A 16320-nucleotide genomic window follows, 5' to 3' on the forward strand; every position below is an offset into this window, starting at 1 on the left:
AGACTATACAACTTGAAGTCTATATTATCTAGCTGTTGAATATTAAATGGAAAATAATCAGTTGATTTTTTAAGAACTGATGGTAAGAAAAACATTTAATTATGATGATGAAATAAAAAAATTGTTTAAGCTTTCATAAAGCAAATAAATAAAAATAACAAAACTGGATCATTAATGTTTTCTTCTAGGTCTCACAGTGAAATTATCAACTGAATATTAGTAATGATAGCATCTTTTTATATACAGTGTTATCAAATATTTAACTTTATGAAACATTGCTTAACTTGTTATTTTAACTTAAAAATACTTTAAGGGATTTAAAAAGAAAGAATGAATTTGTAAATTCAGTGTAAGATACACAGTTTATCTAATTACAATGAATTGTGTATCTGTTTTGTAAAATATAAATAGGACAATCCATAATTTGATCCTCTTAGAAAGAAAGTTTTTTTTTTTATTTACCCTGCTTCAGAACAAAGATGTAGCACATGCAAATGTTAGACTAACTTCATTATGATTTATCCATTGTTTTATTGTACTTTTGTTTTAAGTGCAAATAAGCACATTTAGATTAGATTTAAGCTACTCCTTCTGGAGTGAATGTTAAAGTATTTAGATTGACTGTCTTATGGCTTGAAAAGGTGGTTGTTTTTACTGATTGTTATTGTTTTCTCCACACCTGTATAAATCAAAATTGTGAGAACTGAAGCAGTCTTTATAAAAAATTAAAGAGTAATTTATACACACATTTCTGTAGATACTTTTTTTTGCAGTTTTGGTTGTACATTTAATCTCTGATTTGTTTCTATCAGATTCTTGTAATATTTTAGACTGATTTCAGATAAGATCCCAAGAGTGTACTACCATCATGTTTAGTGGTTAACTTCTGAGATTTCCAAAATTATATATTACTTTAAAATTGTCTTATACCTCATTAGTACAGGATTTTATTTTCTCTTTTGAAAACGTTTTGGACACACCCTGATCTTAACACTTATAATCCATCTATAGTTCTCTCTGTAAAAGATTCTTTGAGAAACCTCAAAACCCAAGTCATTGTTTAGTTTAATACAGATAAGAACAAGTCAGTTCATTCTCTACTAATTTTATTACATTTGACATCCAGATATTGGTTCCAGTAACTGTGTATGTTGTACGATTACCAAACATTTCTCTTGGTTTCAGGTCTAGTAGAATGTTACCAGTGGTAGAACAAGATGCTTCACTAGAGCTGCCTGGATAGTTTTCAAGAGTAGAAATGACATGAATTAGTTCTAACAATGTTTTAAGAACTACACAAGTAATGATAGCTTAACTTGTACTACACTCTAGCATTATATTTTCCTTCAGTTAAAAGCATAGAAGTTTTAGTTAAAATGGTTATCAGAAGTTTTGACACAACCTTAGAGTATATCCAGACATTTACATTTAGTAGTGAAAATGGTAAAGCCATTTATTTACTTGGTTTCTTAGGGTTTAACATTGTCTTTATGAATTACTGAACAAAAAACATCACATAATCATATTGCCTGTTTTATCTCTACATGTACACAGTATGTTTATGTTCTGTTTTTTTTACAAGATAATAAGTTATATGTCAATAGCAATTTGTGCTATAGAATAGTTAAACAGGTAGGAAATGAAACATAAATAAATTTGTTGCACAAATTGTGACAGGTAGTTTTAAATCTAAGTAGATGGGTTAGATATTGATAAACCAAACATTAGTTAATATTGAATAAAAACAAAGTTTTATCCATCGTTGTTTGTCATATTTTTCTGGGGAACATGAGTTTTAAAGTATTGTATTCACACACTGAATTTATAACGTATTTATTAGTGTCTTTGTTTCCTTCAACTAAGTTAAGTGCCTTTTCTTAAAAGCAGCAGTATTTATTTTAACAGGGATACATTTTAAAACTAAGTTCATTCCTTTATATACACGATTCTTTAAATAACAGGTATGTTATATATATTATATATTATCTATCCAGATGTTTGTTGATGAAATTTAAACACACAGCAATAAAATTCCACAAATTTGTTTTGATGTCTGTTGTCTTTACCTTCCTTTAGTGTCTTGATCAGTTTATTATATTTGGGTTTCAGGTAACAGTAGTTAACTCATGCTAAATAAAAGTAATTTTAAACAACTTATACATTTTATTTACTTCTAGATTACACAACAAGGGTGGATATTAACATCTGTACATATTGAAACATAAAAATTACATTATGTGAACTTAAACATGGAAATCTCACATATTTAAAAAATAATAATAATTACACACTTGACTAGCAACCCAAAGAATAAACTTGTTTGGTATAAAACTGTATCTTTAGAGTGAAAGTTCTTTGATCCACAGCTTAGACAAAACACAACAAACCAGCACACAACAGACAAACAGCGTGAAGAGGAAACCGAGTCTCCTTGGTTCCAATCATCATCAACTCCTGGAAAAGATCAAAACTGAAATTTCACACTTTTTTTTTATTATAACACAAAAACTCTTAAAACCTAGTCTAACTGTATAAAGTATGAATGTTAAGGTCTTCATTCACTGTTAAGTAATAGTACTTATCTTTGTCATCAAAAAAGTCTCTACAAATTAGTATTAATCAATTGGTTAAATAAAATTAGTGAATCGAGCCTGTATCTTGATTCTGTTTGATTATCCTAACTTAGAATAATGTATACAAATTTATAATTAATATGACTAAAAATCTGAGTTTGTAAATTGACACATTGCACTGTAGGTAATCAAACCACGATACCTGAACATGGCACTAGTGTATTTTTGCACATTATTTTGAACTTGTTAGTATGAAAGAACTAAAAAATTAGTATAACAAATGTCACTGAATGATATGTTTACTAACACAAATTGTGTATATTACATGACAAGTAATTTTGAATATAGAACCAGCAGGCCACATGACAAACACAGTCTGACATAAAGTGATAGTTGAAGGGAATAAATTAGAATTCAATTATTGTATTTTATAATTAATGTCAGCCCACCAGAAGTAGATCACTTGTGGGGAAGGATATATAAACCTCTCTGGTGTAAAAAAAAACATTATAGGCTTAGGTCACTGATTACCAAAATGGATCAAGTTTGTCTAGGACTCTCCACAAAAAGACCAGCAGCAACTTTCTGAAGTCATGATAAGCAAATGGAGTATCTTTAAATTAGTGAGAATCCACAAACACAAAGGTCAGTGGCAAAAGTCATCCACAAGCAGCAGAACATCTTTACAACTGTTGCATATCTCAAGCAGCAAAAGAATGCAACAGGTAATGGCTGATGTTCCATACAAAGGCATACTGTAAAGTCATCAGATGTAGCACCCTATGGATTCCTGATTGATTGGTCTCTTGAAATGGATGATGGAAAAATGGTCATCCTTATATGCTGACAAGTGTGCAGGAATCACTGTTATCTTTTGACATGAAAGCTTTAACATGGAGAATTATGCAGTGGAAACCAGACATGGAAACTTAACTGTATCAATGTCACCACTCCCAAATATCAAGTTCATATAATGCACTCAGTCTCTGTATAATAAATACATTCAGTAAGTTATGTTAAAAGTAATGAATAACTATTAACAGTAATTCAGAGAAAGAAAAAAAACCTAAAAATATATTAATTTTCATAACATTTTCCAACAATCTCTGAAAATAATCATCATAGTTTGACTAAAACATAAGTAATTATCACCCTAGCAATAATAGGAAGAAAAATATTTTGATAATTAAGATATTAATTTCTATGTATCCAATTATTTTAAGATTTATTCACTGTGCTGGAATCTATTCTCAATTTTGTTTGTTAATAAAATCAGTTCAAGGTTATTGAAGAATTTTACCAAGTTTTTAAGTCTCTTGAAATGTCTGTAGTATACTGCTAAACTTTAAAACTAATATAATTCTTAGATTCTTAAAGTTTTGTAAAAACATTTTGTACACGTTGTTTATATGCTTAAAAAAGAATTACTAGTCAAAATGTAATTGTTATAGCATGTAATCTGTATATCCTTATGGTGATAACTTACTCATAGGATTTGCTTGTAGTCTGTATATTTTTCCTGAGCTCACATTGTTCCTCAGATCTGATGTAGTCAATACCAGAATTTCACCTATCAAAAAAATTAAATGTTTTGTAACATACATACAGTTAGTAAATATAATAATTTGAAAAAAGCATTGTGCAGAGAATTAAAACTACAGGCAAAGCATACTGATGAAATGTGTCATAATGGTCCTTCAACAAAGTGTACTGATAAAATGTGTCATACAGCTCCTTAACAAAGCATGCTGATGAAATGTGTCATACAGCTCCTTAACAAAACATGCTGATGAAATGTGTCGTTCGGGTCTTCAACAAAGTGTACTGATGAAATGTGTCATACAGCTCCTTAACAAAGCATGCTGATGAAATGTGTCATACAGCTCCTTAACAAAACATGCTGATGAAATGTGTCGTTCGGGTCTTCAACAAAGTGTACTGATGAAATGTGTCATACAGCTCCTTAACAAAGCATGCTGGTGAAATGTGTCATACAGCTCCTTAACAAAACATGCTGATGAAATGTGTCGTTCGGGTCTTCAACAAAGTGTACTGATGAAATGTGTCATACAGCTCCTTAACAAAGCATGCTGATGAAATGTGTCGTACGGGTATTCAACAAAGTGTACTGGTGAAATGTGTCATACAGCTCCTTAACAAAGCATGCTGGTGAAGTGTGTAGTAATCGGTATTCAACAAAGTGTACTGATGAAATGTGTCATACAGCTCCTTAACAAAGCATGGTGATGAAATCTGTCGTGACGGGTCTTCAACAAAGTGTACTGATGAAATGTGTCACACAGCTCCTTAACAAAACTTGCTGATGAAATGTGTCGTACGGGTCTTCAACAAAGTGTACTGATGAAATGTGTCATACAGCTCCTTAACAAAGCATGCTAATGAAATGTGTCGTACGGGTGTTCAACAAAGTGTACTGATGAAATGTGTCATACAGCTCCTTAACAAAGCATGCTGGTGAAGTGTAGTACGGGTATTCAACAAAGTACTGATGAAATGTGTCATACAGCTCCTTAACAAAGCATGCTGATGAAATGTGTCGCACGGTATTCAACAAAGTGTACTGGTGAAATGTGTCATACAGCTCCCAACAAAGCATGCTGGTGAAGTGTGTAGTACGGGTATTCAACAAAGTGTATTGATGAAATGTGTCATACAGCTCCTTAACAAAGCATGCTGATGAAATGTGTCGCATCGGTCTTCAACAAAGTGTACTGATGAAATGTGTCATACAGCTCCTTAACAACAGCATGCTGATGAAATGTGTCGCATCTGGGTCTTCAACAAAGTGTACTGATGAAATGTGTCGCGTCGGGTCTTCAACAAAGTGTACTGGTGAAATGTGTCATACAGTTCCTTAACAAAGCATGCTGATGAAATGTGTCGTACAGGTCTTCAACAAAGTGTACTGATGAAATGTGTCATACAGCTCCTTAACAAAGCATGCTGATGAAATGTGTCGTATTACAGGTATTCAACAAAGTGTACTGGTGAAATGTGTCATATGGGTCCCTCAACAAAGCATACTGGTGAAACGTGATCATAAAGTTTCTCTTTATTCAGGACTTAATAAAACAATGATAACCTCCATGAGAAAGATACAACTTTTAATACTATTATGTTTGGCAAAGAAAAAAAAAAAAAGAGATTTGCCAATGACATGTGTTGCACAGTGTTCCGCTCAAACAAAGAATTATTTTATGTTTCAACCATTCACAACAGTGTCTTAACCCTACTGCTTCATACAATCCTTTGTCAGTAAAGAATCATTCACAACAGTGTCTTAACCCTACTGCTTCATACAATCCTTTGTCAGTAAAGAATCATTCACAACAGTGTCTTAACCCTACTGCTTCATACAATCCTTTGTCAGTAAAGAATCATTCACAACAGTGTCTTAACCCTACTGCTTCATACAATCCTTTGTCAGTAAAGAATCATTCACAACAGTGTCTTAACCCTACTGCTTCATACAATCCTTTGTCAGTAAAGAATCATTCACAACAGTGTCTTAACCCTACTGCTTCATACAATCCTTTGTCAGTAAAGAATCATTCACAACAGTGTCTTAACCCTACTGCTTCATACAATCCTTTGTCAGTAAAGAATCATTCACAACAGTGTCTTAACCCTACTGCTTCATACAATCCTTTGTCAGTAAAGAATCATTCACAACAGTGTCTTAACCCTACTGCTTCATACAATCCTTTGTCAGTAAAGAATCATTCACAACAGTGTCTTAACCCTACTGCTTCATACAATCCTTTGTCAGTAAAGAATCATTCACAACAGTGTCTTAACCCTACTGCTTCATACAATCCTTTGTCAGTAAAGAATCATTCACAACAGTGTCTTAACCCTACTGCTTCCTACAATCCTTTGTCAGTAAAGAATCATTCACAACAGTGTCTTTAACCCTACTGCTTCCTACAATCCTTTGTCAGTAAAGAATCATTCACAACAGTGTCTTAACCCTACTGCTTCATACAATCCTTTGTCAGTAAAGAATCATTCACAACAGTGTCTTAACCCTACTGCTTCCTACAATCCTTTGTCAGTAAAGAATCATTCACAACAGTGTCTTAACCCTACTGCTTCCTACAATCCTTTGTCAGTAAAGAATCATTCACAACAGTGTCTTAACCCTACTGCTTCCTACAATCCTTTGTCAGTAAAGAATCATTCACAACAGTGTCTTAACCCTACTGCTTCATACAATCCTTTGTCAGTAAAGAATCATTCACAACAGTGTCTTAACCCTACTGCTTCATACAATCCTTTGTCAGTAAAGAATCATTCACAACAGTGTCTTAACCCTACTGCTTCCTACAATCCTTGTCAGTAAAGAATCATTCACAACAGTGTCTTAACCCTACTGCTTCCTACAATCCTTTGTCAGTAAAGAATCATTCACAACAGTGTCTTAACCCTACTGCTTCATACAATCCTTTGTCAGTAAAGAATCATTCACAACAGTGTCTTAACCCTACTGCTTCATACAATCCTTTGTCAGTAAAGAATCATTCACAACAGTGTCTTAACCCTACTGCTTCCTACAATCCTTTGTCAGTAAAGAATCATTCACAACAGTGTCTTAACCCTACTGCTTCCATACAATCCTTTGTCAGTAAAGAATCATTCACAACAGTGTCTTAACCCTACTGCTTCATACAATCCTTTGTCAGTAAAGAATCATTCACAACAGTGTCTTAACCCTACTGCTTCATACAACTTTGTCAGTAAAGAATCATTCACAACAGTGTCTTAACCCTACTGCTTCATACAATCCTTTGTCAGTAAAGAATCATTCACAACAGTGTCTTAACCCTACTGCTTCATACAATCCTTTGTCAGTAAAGAATCATTCACAACAGTGTCTTAACCCTACTGCTTCCTACAATCCTTTGTCAGTAAAGAATCATTCACAACAGTGTCTTAACCCTACTGCTTCCTACAATCCTTTGTCAAAGAAATCATTCACAACAGTGTCTTAACCCTACTGCTTCATACAATCCTTTGTCAGTAAAGAATCATTCACAACAGTGTCTTAACCCTACTGCTTCATACAATCCTTTGTCAGTAAAGAATCTTTGTTTATTTCATCTTCATATCATGTCTTCTCTTTCTCCTCCAACTGTTACAAATTGTGACCTCACATTTCATTTCCAGTTGTTGCTAAACATTGCAGGCTTAGCCTAGTAGATAGCATCCTAGAACTGTGAGATCATAGGTGTACTATAAGAGTTAGGGTCAATTTGTACTATTCCATCAAACAAAAAGTTGGTACTGTGACTAGCTGTCTTCCTTCTACTGTATTGTTTTGAAACTAAGAATGGATATGTGCAGATTGCTAGCTCTCTTCCTTATACTCTATCAGTTCTAAACTACGAATGGATATGTGCAGATTGCTAACTGTCTTCCTTCTACTCTATCAGTGCTAAACTAAAAATGGATATGTGCAGATAGCTAGCTGTCTTCCTTATACTCTATCAGTTCTAAACTATGAATGAATATGTGCCGATAGCTAGCTGTCTTCCTTCTACTCTATCAGTTCTAAACTAAGAATGGATATGTGCAGATAGCTAACTGTCTTCCTTCTACTCTATCAGTTCTAAACTAAGAATGGATATGTGCAGATTGCTAACTGTCTTCCTTCTACACTATCAGTGCTAAACTAAAAATGAATATGTGCAGATAGCTAGCTGTCTTCCTTCTACTCTATCAGTGCTAAACTAAGAATGGATATATGCATATAGCTAGCTGTCTTCCATCTACTCTATCAGTTCTAAACTAAAAATGGATATGTGCAGATAGCTAGCTGTCTTCCTTCTACTCTATCAGTTCTAAACTAAGAATGGATATGTGCAGATAGCTAACTGTCTTCCTTCTACTCTATCAGTTCTAAACTAAGAATGAATATGTGCAGATTGCTAGCTGTCTTCCTTATACTCTATGAGTTCTAAACTAAAAATGGATATGTGCAGATTGCTAGCTGTCTTCCTTCTACTCTATCAGTGCTAAACTAAGAATGGATATGTGCAGATAGCTAGCTGTCTTCCTTCTACTCTATCAGTTCTAAACTAAGAATGAATATGTGCAGATTGCTAGCTGTCTTCCTTATACTCTATGAGTTCTAAACTAAAAATGGATATGTGCAGATTGCTAGCTGTCTTCCTTCTACTCTATCAGTGCTAAACTAAGAATGGATATGTGCAGATAGCTAGCTGTCTTCCTTCTACTCTATCAGTTCTAAACTAAAAAATGGATATGTGCAGATAGCTAGCTGTCTTCCTTCTACTCTATCAGTTCTAAACTAAGAATGGATATGTGCAGATAGCTAGCTGTCTTCCTTCTACTCTATCAGTTCTAAACTAAGAATGGATATGTGCAGATAGCTAGCTGTCTTCCTTCTACTCTATCAGTGCTAAACTAAGAATGGATATGTGCAGATAGCTAGCTGTCTTCCTTATACTCTATCAGTTCTAAACTATGAATGAATATGTGGAGATAGCTAGCTGTCTTCCTTCTACTCTATCAGTTCTACACTAAGAATGGATATGTGCAGATTGCTGTCTTCCTTCTACTCTATCAGTTCTAAACTAAGAATGGATATGTGCAGATTGCTAGCTGTCTTCCTTATACTCTATCAGTTCTAAACTAAAAATGGATATGTGCAGATAGCTAGCTGTCTTCCTTCTACTCTATCAGTTCTAAACTAAGAATGGATATGTGCAGATAGCTAGCTGTCTTCCTTCTACTCTATCAGTTCTAAACTAAGAATGGATATGTGCAGATAGCTAGCTGTCTTCCTTCTACTCTATCAGTGCTAATCTAAGAATGGATATGTGCAGATAGCTAGCTGTCTTCTCCTTATACTCTATCAGTTCTAAACTATGAATGAATATGTGCCGATAGCTAGCTGTCTTCCTTCTACTCTATCAGTTCTACACTAAGAATGGATATGTGCAGATTGCTGTCTTCCTTATACTCTATCAGTTCTAAACTAAGAATGGGCATGTGCAGATAGCTAGCTGTCTTCCTTATACTCTATCAGTTCTAAACTAAGAATGGATATGTGCAGATAGCTAACTGTCTTCCTTCTACTCTATCAGTTCTAAACTAAGAATGAATATGTGCAGATTGCTAGCTGTCTTCCTTATACTCTATGAGTTCTAAACTAAAAATGGATATGTGCAGATTGCTAGCTGTCTTCCTTATACTCTATCAGTGCTAAACTATGAATGGATATGTGCAGATTGCTAGCTGTCTTCCTTCTACTCTATCAGTGCTAAACTAAGAATGGATATGTGCAGATAGCTAGCTGTCTTCCTTCTACTCTATCAGTTCTAAACTAAAAATGGATATGTGCAGATAGCTAGCTGTCTTCCTTCTACTCTATCAGTTCTAAACTAAGAATGGATATGTGCAGATAGCTAGCTGTCTTCCTTCTACTCTATCAGTTCTAAACTAAGAATGGATATGTGCAGATAGCTAGCTGTCTTCCTTCTACTCTATCAGTGCTAAACTAAGAATGGATATGTGCAGATAGCTAGCTGTCTTCCCTTATACTCTATCAGTTCTAAACTATGAATGAATATGTGGAGATAGCTAGCTGTCTTCCTTCTACTCTATCAGTTCTACACTAAGAATGGATATGTGCAGATTGCTGTCTTCCTTCTACTCTATCAGTTCTAAACTAAGAATGGATATGTGCAGATTGCTAGCTGTCTTCCTTATACTCTATCAGTTCTAAACTAAAAATGGATATGTGCAGATAGCTAGCTGTCTTCCTTCTACTCTATCAGTTCTAAACTAAGAATGGATATGTGCAGATAGCTAGCTGTCTTCCTTCTACTCTATCAGTTCTAAACTAAGAATGGATATGTGCAGATAGCTAGCTGTCTTCCTTCTACTCTATCAGTGCTAATCTAAGAATGGATATGTGCAGATAGCTAGCTGTCTTCCTTATACTCTATCAGTTCTAAACTATGAATGAATATGTGCCGATAGCTAGCTGTCTTCCTTCTACTCTATCAGTTCTACACTAAGAATGGATATGTGCAGATTGCTGTCTTCCTTATACTCTATCAGTTCTAAACTAAGAATGGATATGTGCAGATTGCTAGCTGTCTTCCTTATACTCTATCAGTTCTAAACTAAAATGGATATGTGCAGATAGCTAGCTGTCTTCCTTCTACTCTATCAGTTCTAAACTAAGAATGGATATGTGCAGATAGCTAGCTGTCTTCCTTCTACTCTATCAGTTCTACACTAAGAATGGATATGTGCAGATTGCTGTCTTCCTTCTACTCTATCAGTTCTAAACTAAGAATGGATATGTGCAGATAGCTAGCTGTCTTCCTTATACTCTATCAGTTCTAAACTATGAATGAATATGTGCCGATAGCTAGCTGTCTTCCTTCTACTCTATCAGTTCTACACTAAGAATGGATATGTGCAGATTGCTGTCTTCCTTATACTCTATCAGTTCTAAACTAAGAATGGGCATGTGCAGATAGCTAGCTGTCTTCCTTCTACTCTATCAGTTCTAAACTAAGAATGAATATGTGCAGATTGCTAGCTGTCTTCCTTATACTCTATCAGTTCTAAACTATGAATGAATATGTGCAGATTGCTAGCTGTCTTCCTTATACTCTATCAGTTCTAAACTAAGAATGGATATGTGCAGATAGCTAGCTGTCTTCCTTATACTCTATCAGTTCTAAACTATGAATGAATATGTGCAGATAGCTAGCTGTCTTCCTTCTACTCTATCAGTTCTACACTAAGAATGGATATGTGCAGATTGCTGTCTTCCTTCTACTCTATCAGTTCTAAACTAAGAATGGATATGTGCAGATTGCTAGCTGTCTTCCTTATACTCTATTAGTTCTAAACTAAAAATGGATATGTGCAGATAGCTAGCTGTCTTCCTTCTACTCTATCAGTTCTAAACTAAGAATGGATATGTGCAGATAGCTAGCTGTCTTCCTTCTACTCTATCAGTTCTAAACTAAGAATGGATATGTGCAGATAGCTAGCTGTCTTCCTTCTACTCTATCAGTTCTACACTAAGAATGGATATGTGCAGATTGCTGTCTTCCTTCTACTCTATCAGTTCTAAACTAAGAATGGATATGTGCAGATTGCTAGCTGTCTTCCTTATACTCTATCAGTTCTAAACTAAAATGGATATGTGCAGATAGCTAGCTGTCTTCCTTCTACTCTATCAGTTCTAAACTAAGAATGGATATGTGCAGATAGCTAGCTGTCTTCCTTCTACTCTATCAGTTCTAAACTAAGAATGGATATGTGCAGATAGCTAGCTGTCTTCCTTCTACTCTATCAGTGCTAATCTAAGAATGGATATGTGCAGATAGCTAGCTGTCTTCCTTATACTCTATCAGTTCTAAACTATGAATGAATATGTGCCGATAGCTAGCTGTCTTCCTTCTACTCTATCAGTTCTACACTAAGAATGGATATGTGCAGATTGCTGTCTTCCTTCTACTCTATCAGTTCTAAACTAAGAATGGATATGTGCAGATAGCTAGCTGTCTTCCTTATACTCTATCAGTTCTAAACTATGAATGAATATGTGCCGATAGCTAGCTGTCTTCCTTCTACTCTATCAGTTCTACACTAAGAATGGATATGTGCAGATTGCTGTCTTCCTTATACTCTATCAGTTCTACACTAAGAATGGATATGTGCAGATTGCTGTCTTCCTTCTACTCTATCAGTTCTAAACTAAGAATGGGTATGTGCAGATAGCTAGCTGTCTTCCTTCTACTCTATCAGTTCTAAACTAAGAATGGATATGTGCAGATAGCTAGCTGTCTTCCTTCTACTCTATCAGTTCTACACTAAGAATGGATATGTGCAGATTGCTGTCTTCCTTCTACTCTATCAGTTCTAAACTAAGAATGGATATGTGCAGATTGCTAGCTGTCTTCCTTATACTCTTATCAGTTCTAAACTAAAATGGATATGTGCAGATAGCTAGCTGTCTTCCTTCTACTCTATCAGTTCTAAACTAAGAATGGATATGTGCAGATAGCTAGCTGTCTTCCTTCTACTCTATCAGTTCTAAACTAAGAATGGATATGTGCAGATAGCTAGCTGTCTTCCTTCTACTCTATCAGTGCTAATCTAAGAATGGATATGTGCAGATAGCTAGCTGTCTTCCTTATACTCTATCAGTTCTAAACTATGAATGAATATGTGCCGATAGCTAGCTGTCTTCCTTCTACTCTATCAGTTCTACACTAAGAATGGATATGTGCAGATTGCTGTCTTCCTTCTACTCTATCAGTTCTAAACTAAGAATGGATATGTGCAGATTGCTAGCTGTCTTCCTTATACTCTATCAGTTCTAAACTAAAAATGGATATGTGCAGATAGCTAGCTGTCTTCCTTCTACTCTATCAGTTCTAAACTAAGAATGGATATGTGCAGATAGCTAGCTGTCTTCCTTCTACTCTATCAGTTCTAAACTAAGAATGGATATGTGCAGATAGCTAGCTGTCTTCCTTCTACTCTATCAGTGCTAATCTAAGAATGGATATGTGCAGATAGCTAGCTGTCTTCCTTATACTCTATCAGTTCTAAACTATGAATGAATATGTGCCGATAGCTAGCTGTCTTCCTTCTACTCTATCAGTTCTACACTAAGAATGGATATGTGCAGATTGCTGTCTTCCTTCTACTCTATCAGTTCTAAACTAAGAATGGATATGTGCAGATAGCTAGCTGTCTTCCTTATACTCTATCAGTTCTAAACTATGAATGAATATGTGCCGATAGCTAGCTGTCTTCCTTCTACTCTATCAGTTCTACACTAAGAATGGATATGTGCAGATTGCTGTCTTCCTTATACTCTATCAGTTCTACACTAAGAATGGATATGTGCAGATTGCTGTCTTCCTTCTACTCTATCAGTTCTAAACTAAGAATGGGTATGTGCAGATAGCTAGCTGTCTTCCTTCTACTCTATCAGTTCTAAACTAAGAATGGATATGTGCAGATAGCTAGCTGTCTTCCTTCTACTCTATCAGTTCTACACTAAGAATGGATATGTGCAGATTGCTGTCTTCCTTCTACTCTATCAGTTCTAAACTAAGAATGGATATGTGCAGATTGCTAGCTGTCTTCCTTATACTCTTATCAGTTCTAAACTAAAATGGATATGTGCAGATAGCTAGCTGTCTTCCTTCTACTCTATCAGTTCTAAACTAAGAATGGATATGTGCAGATAGCTAGCTGTCTTCCTTCTACTCTATCAGTTCTAAACTAAGAATGGATATGTGCAGATAGCTAGCTGTCTTCCTTCTACTCTATCAGTGCTAATCTAAGAATGGATATGTGCAGATAGCTAGCTGTCTTCCTTATACTCTATCAGTTCTAAACTATGAATGAATATGTGCGATAGCTAGCTGTCTTCCTTCTACTCTATCAGTTCTACACTAAGAATGGATATGTGCAGATTGCTGTCTTCCTTCTACTCTATCAGTTCTAAACTAAGAATGGATATGTGCAGATAGCTAGCTGTCTTCCTTATACTCTATCAGTTCTAAACTATGAATGAATATGTGCCGATAGCTAGCTGTCTTCCTTCTACTCTATCAGTTCTACACTAAGAATGGATATGTGCAGATTGCTGTCTTCCTTATACTCTATCAGTTCTACACTAAGAATGGATATGTGCAGATTGCTGTCTTCCTTCTACTCTATCAGTTCTAAACTAAGAATGGGTATGTGCAGATTGCTAACTGTCTTCCTTCTACTCTATCAGTGCTAACCTAAGAATGGATATGTGCAGATTGCTAGCTGTCTTCCTTATACTCTATCAGTGCTAAACTAAGAATGAATATGTGCAGATAGCTAACTGTCTTCCTTATACTCTATCAGTTCTAAACTAAGAATGGTATGTGCAGATAGCTAGCTGCCTTCCTTATACTCTATCAGTTCTAAACTAAGAATGAATATGTGCAGATTGCTAGCTGTCTTCCTTATACTCTATCAGTTCTAAACTATGAATGAATATGTGCAGATTGGTAACTGTCTTCCTTCTACTCTATCAGTTCTAAACTAAGAATGAATATGTGCAGATTGCTAACTGTCTTCCTTCTACTTTATCGATTCTAAACTAAGAATGGATATGTGCAGATAGCATTGCATGAAAATTCATTCTTATATAATTTTCTTATTGAATACAACTGTGTTCACATGTCTTATGTTTGGTGGCAGCTTCGTAAATTTTGAAACATTGTGTTTTTAAAGTTAAAGTTTGACGCTAGGAATATTTATCTCATGCTCTGTCAGAACAAACAATTTAATATGTATTACTTCTGGACTTTAGTTATACACAAGTTTCTCTGAGGCATAGTTGATTCAACTTATTGTACATCACTTAACTAATTTCATCTCAGCTTGTTCTCTACATTGCCAGTTATTTGATATGGAAGAGTAAATTGAAGTTGAACATCTGATCAAACATGACACTTGTCTTGTGGACGTTATAGAAAACAGTTATACTAAGTCAGCTTCTACTGTTTTGGGGTTTGTTGTTTCATGAAAGAAGTGAGTACATATAGTACACTACACTAGTTCTGCTACCTGATCCTAGGGCTGTAAAGACGCAAGTTTTCACCTTTAGCAATGTTTAGTCTAACGACTGAAACCTTCATACCAACAGTGATTAACTTAAAACTTGAAAAGCTTTTATAAAGTTCGTTCCGAGCGACATTATATATGAATAGGCAATTTTTTCTCAGTTGACATCAGTAAAGAACCAATAAATTATTAATCTCTTTAAGGTATTTTTCTTTTTACCCATCTGGGGCTGCAATTAGATATGTATTGTCCTCAGGTAAAATTGGATATTCAGGGAATATGGATACAAATAGTTATTGAATCACTATCAATTCCAGTACAACTAAAACAACTCTTTTACTAGAAGAAAACGAAAATACTTTTTAACAATATAAACAATGACATATGATCTTTAAAGTTCTTATTGGCTTATAAAAATAACAACTGAGGCCAAGAATATACTTCTTTCAATGAGTCCTCTGACTTAAGGAAGAAAATTCTTACCTGAAAGTGATATCTATGATTATAACTATACACAAGTTCAGCCCTGGCTAATAATTCTTAGAACTCAACACATACACTTCAGTGGACTGATGTTATTGTCAAAACTGGGAAGTAATGACTGCTGTGCGCCTACCAACAACCACACATTTTAAGTAAGCCAGACAACGTTGTGAGAAAAGAAAATGAATTAAATGTTTATTCTGTGCACTGTCCAGAAAAGTTGCGTCTCTTCAAGCGGTCTGTTTTGACAGCGTAAGGCCTAAGTTTACACATTTGCAGATGGGACCTGGAAAATTTAAGTACAGAAAACTTGTACCGAATTTTAAAACATTTGCATGAACTTATTTGAATAAAAATGCTTCTGTGTTGTGACAGACTAGTAGCTATAACGTGTGTATATTATAGTTGGTCAATATAGTACTGTCACACATCACTTTAGAAATGAAGTTGAAATGTAGGTTGATGTTATGTGTACAAAAACTACAAGTCAGAAGTCAACTAAAATATAAATATATACATTGGCTTAACAAGAGTAATCGAAATATGTTTAAGAAACGAGCACACAAAACGTTAAACATAAAATTTTATTATTTTAGCTGTTATTAGTGAGCATATTCAGTTTTGAAACAAG

The 16320-nt window shown here is 34.8% G+C and overlaps 1 long non-coding RNA gene across 1 annotated transcript; it reads right to left on the minus strand.

Moving 5' to 3' along the window:
• Positions 1-1089: 1089 nt before the first annotated feature.
• Positions 1090-2404, minus strand: LOC143230271 (uncharacterized). The gene is made up of 2 exons (XR_013016311.1): positions 2292-2404; positions 1090-1235 (listed from the first exon to the last, which is right to left on the minus strand). It is a non-coding gene; the product is annotated as an uncharacterized LOC143230271 (long non-coding RNA).
• Between the last annotated feature and the right edge of the window lie 13916 nt (positions 2405-16320).

The sequence above is a fragment of the Tachypleus tridentatus genome, chromosome 10 (genome assembly GCF_004210375.1).
Source record: "Tachypleus tridentatus isolate NWPU-2018 chromosome 10, ASM421037v1, whole genome shotgun sequence".
Lineage (NCBI taxonomy): Eukaryota > Metazoa > Arthropoda > Merostomata > Xiphosura > Limulidae > Tachypleus > Tachypleus tridentatus.